Source organism: Saccopteryx bilineata, chromosome 2 (assembly GCF_036850765.1).
Source record: "Saccopteryx bilineata isolate mSacBil1 chromosome 2, mSacBil1_pri_phased_curated, whole genome shotgun sequence".
NCBI classification, from domain to species: Eukaryota; Metazoa; Chordata; class Mammalia; order Chiroptera; family Emballonuridae; genus Saccopteryx; species Saccopteryx bilineata.
Genome location: NC_089491.1, coordinates 304,779,690 through 304,784,090, shown reverse-complemented (window position 1 = coordinate 304,784,090; position 4,401 = coordinate 304,779,690). Strand labels below are relative to the sequence as shown.

The following is a 4,401-nucleotide window of genomic DNA, read 5'->3' as shown; positions in this document are numbered from 1 at the left end:
CAGAGGCGACAGAGCTCGCTAGCTCCACACCCCCAAGGGAATCTTTCACCGGCTAGTCAATGAGAGGCTGTGTGCTATAGTAGAAAAACTGTGGGGTCTGGGACCAGACCGACCCAATGCCAACCAGTCATTCAGTTCTCATTCAACAAACATTTATTAAGTGACAATAATGAATCAGGCTCAGTGCTAGGTTATAGTAACTTTATGCCTGCAAGTAAGTCGTTTAATTTTCGAGTCTCGATTTTTATGCAGAATGCTTGTTGGGAAGAATGCAGGCTACTACGTAAGTAATGTACTCAGAGGAGAATCTCAATGCATGTTTTTTCATTCTGTCTTATGTACAGAATCCTAAATGAGATGTAGAATTTACAGGGTACGTCCTCTGCCCTCATGGAGGTTACAGTTTTCTCTGGGAAATAGAAAGTGGTACAAAAATTAGCAGCAACATGTCAGCAAGCGCAAAATCTCAAGGCTAGAACCAACTCAAGGTCATAAATGATCAGAGTTCAGTGGGATAAACCCAGGGATGCTGGACAGAGCAGGAAAGTTCTGAACTAAGTTGTTTTTTGTTTGTTTGTTTGTTTGTTTTTACAGAGACAGAGTGATAGTCAGGGAGAGGGATAGATAGGGACAGACAGACAGGAACAGAGAGATGAGAAGCATCAATCATCAGTTTTTCCTTGCGACACCTTAGTTGTTCATTGACTGCAGACTGAGTAACCCCTTGCTCAGGTCAGAGACCTTAGGTCCAAGCTGGTGAGCTTTTTGCTCAAGCCAGATGAGCCCACGCTCAAACTGGCGACCTCAGGGTCTCGAACCTGGGTCTTCCCAACCCCAGCGAGGCAGCTTTTCCCATTCTGGAAGGGGTGGCCTGAATGTGCCAGGAGTTGTGGGGGAATAGGCTGGGGTTAGAGTGACTTTTGGCAGGATTCACTACTCTAGCTGGACCTTTTGTGTGTGTGTGTGTAGGGAGTGAGGGGAGCTGATACTAATTTAAGTGGCTATAAAGCCATTCTCACGGTGCTGATGCAATGCTCAAGATAATAAGCAAGTGAGTAATTAGTAATTAGATTGTGAACTAACCTCTTGCCTCAGGGTAAGGTACCACTTTTGCACAATTGTGCTGATGCAATGCTCAAGATAATAAGCAAGTGAGCAATTAGTAATTAGATTGTGAACTAACCTCTTGCCTCAGGGTAAGGTACCACTTTTGCACAATTCATCCCCAGGCCTGCAGGAAAGAGAGGTCAGGGCTGAGCCCAGGTATCTGGGCAGGGCCGTCAGCCCCCAGACTCTGCAGCTCCAGAAGATCAGAAGGATTTAGTGGGGATCCCCCTCCATCTCCTGCCGGGCTGCAAGACCAGGAAAATAAAGGGAAACAAGCCACAAAATCTATAGCCTAGATTTTTGATTTTTTTTTTTTTTTTTTTTACAGGGAAGAGTGTGAATTCAGTCCCCCACTACCAACAAATCCTGCAATAGAGTTTCCCACATTTGGGGAAATCTCAGGCGTCAGCAATGGATAAGCCTTGCCCTGGGAAAACCACTTTCGTGATCATGGTATATCCCCTGCTAGGTAAATATTTTTTTCTTAACTTATTAATTTCAGAGTTCCTCTCAGGGCTGCCGTGTGCAGTTGCACATGTTAGTGACTGAGGATCACTTAGCCATGTTGGCCAAAAGATGCCTCCTTCATGAAAAAAGAAATAAAGAGATAGAATGTTAAAACGTCTATTCCCCCTACCTGTGCAAAGGTGAGCAAGCCATCTCTCCACATGTGCTTAACAGGTGCATGAAGAAGACACAGAGAGGCGTGTGGTCTGGATTTGGAGCAGTCAGGCAAAGTTCTCCCTCCAACTCCCCCTTGTCAGTGACAGCCCCCTTTGACACACCTTTCATTTGCATATTTCCCCCACACACAGTTTTTCTTCTTCTTCTACATCCCCAGTTACTCTTTATTGTTCAGCTCCATTGTTTCTTTATTTGTTTTTTTCTTTTCTTAATTAATTTCAGAGTGCCTCCCCGGGCTGCCGTGTACAGTTTGTACATGTTATTTACAAGCACAGCTAGACACGGCTCATGGCTACACCTACCCTTTTCTTTTTTAAAGTTATTTATTTATCTTAGAGAGAGAAGAAGGGAGAGAGAGAGAGAAACATCGATCTGTTTCTGTACGTTCCTTGACCTGGGAATCTTTGCACATCTGGACAACACTCCAACCAACCCAGCTATCTGGCCAGGGCTGTACCTACTTTTTTCTTATTTGAATAGAAGTGCCGTATGGGCAGGCAGTAACTCTGGCACCTTTGGTGGACCAGGCACTGTGTCCGGCACTGAAAAATACTTCCTGTTTCTCCCTTCCTCCACTTGGTTCGCTCTTCTCCTCCTACCCCCATTTTAATCCTGTGCCCTCACTCAGAACAGGCTCTCTCGAGACTCGATAGTGTGCAAAGATCATGGACTCTGGAGTTAGACAGACTGGGCTTTGCCAACCTACTCTGCCCTTACAAGCGGTAACCTTAGGGCAAATGACTGAACTCTGCTGAGCCTAGATGGCCCTCTGTAAAACGGGTATCATATGTAGTTCCCATCCACAGGACTGTGTGAGTATCCGAGGGTGCTTAGTTTAGTGCCTGACACAGAACAGTAAGTCATTACTGTTCTGGTTCCTTTCTTTCCATCTCCTGCCTCTCATCCCCCACTCAGGGCCATTACCTGGTTCTGTCCCATCACCCTGTCAGTCTATGTCTGAGTACCCATTCCATAAAAATACTGTAGTAGTCTTGGCTGCAGCCGATAGCTCCGTTGGTTAGAGCATCGTCTGAACATTCCGAGTGTGCAGGTTTGTTCCCAGGTTGGGGCACATACAAGAATCAAGCACTGATGGCACGAGTAAGTGGAACAACAAGTCGATGTTTTGCTTTCTCTCTCTCTCTCTGTTTCTCTCTTTAAACATCAATTTTAAAAAAAAATAGTAGTCCCTTGAGGTAAATAGCATTATTTGCAAAGCACTTGCTCAGACAGCTCTCATTTGACCTTTGCCACTCTGAATGGTGATGAGGAAAGTGTCAGACTTACCAAGAGTTATGTGGCTTACAAAGTGAGAGTCATATTAGAACCCAAGCCCACTCCTTCTGTGCTGAGTTCCCCAAGTGTCATACGGAGGTTTCTAGAACTTCACTGACACTTTCTGAAAATAAAAAAGAGAGAGGCAGGTGACACCTGAAATCCACACATCCAAAACTTGTCCTTCAACCTCCCCGCCCTGAGCTGATGTACAGCAGGGGAAAGCCAAGGACCAGGAGGGGCTGTCACAGTGGCCTTGGCGGAAAGCAGACCACTGTCTCCTTCAACTGCCAGGCTGACACAGGAAGTCTTCGCCCTATCAGAGAGATGCTGAGATCAGACCATAGCAGGGTGTGATGGGAGCCTGTGATGCAAGCCTGGGATAACATCTCCAAAGCCTTCCTCTCCTCACAGCTCCTCGATTCGATTTTATATAACATCCTAGTGATAGAGGCCTCCAGCTTCATTCTGCTTGGGTCATGCTATACTTAGGTTATCGCAGACTCACTCAGTCACTTTGGGACTGTCTCACTGTGAGTATAATGGGACAGTGTGGGCACGAGGATCATAGCTCATTCTCACGAACATTCCTTCCTGGGCTTTATGGTTTCAAAGGAGTTTCATGTACAGTGTGTCTTTTGGTCCTCCCAATGACCTTAGGAGACAGGTATTATTAAAGGAAGAAGATGTAAACTTAGAGAAGCAGGCAGTGACTAGCAAGGGCCACACGGCCTCTAAATGTTGGAACCTTGGCTTTGACCTCCAGTCCTCTGACCACATCTACTTCTAAGGGAGGTGACGCAAGGGGATAGAAGCTGCTGGGTGTCAAGACCTGAGCACATGAAACACAGGACAGTGTCTGCTCTCTGAGAAGTCTTTGGTACACAGGTCTTTTCTTCATTAGAGAGAGCAGGACAGTGGTGAGTCGTGGCCCCAGCCCTCTGGACTTCCCAGAGTGAGTGGTGGAGAAAAGACTAGGAGATGGAGGGAGGCATTGGGATGGCACAGCCCTGCACTGTGCCCAGGCCCTGAGCTTGGAGCAGCAGCCAGGGCCCCTCCTGCTCCTGGCTTCCTGTTCATCCCCAGCACTCTGATTTTGTATTTGCATTTTGATTCTTGTCCCTTCCTTCAGAGACTGTGCACACATATCCCCACCCCTCAAGCGACACAGCAGCCTCCTGGGATCTCCTGGGCTCCACTGGCCAGCATCACTGCCACACAAAGGAGGAGCCTGACAAGGTGATTATAAGCTCCCCAGAGAGACAGGTCTGTCATTATGAGCAGACTTTCCGCTTCCTTCAGGCAGCGAGCTCTCCTATTTTTTTTCCTCGGAAC

The 4,401-nt window shown here is 46.9% G+C and overlaps 1 pseudogene; it reads right to left on the bottom strand.

Annotated features, from left to right (window-relative positions):
- Positions 1–1,432: 1,432 nt before the first annotated feature.
- Positions 1,433–1,584, bottom strand: LOC136327668 (U1 spliceosomal RNA; annotated as a pseudogene).
- Between the last annotated feature and the right edge of the window lie 2,817 nt (positions 1,585–4,401).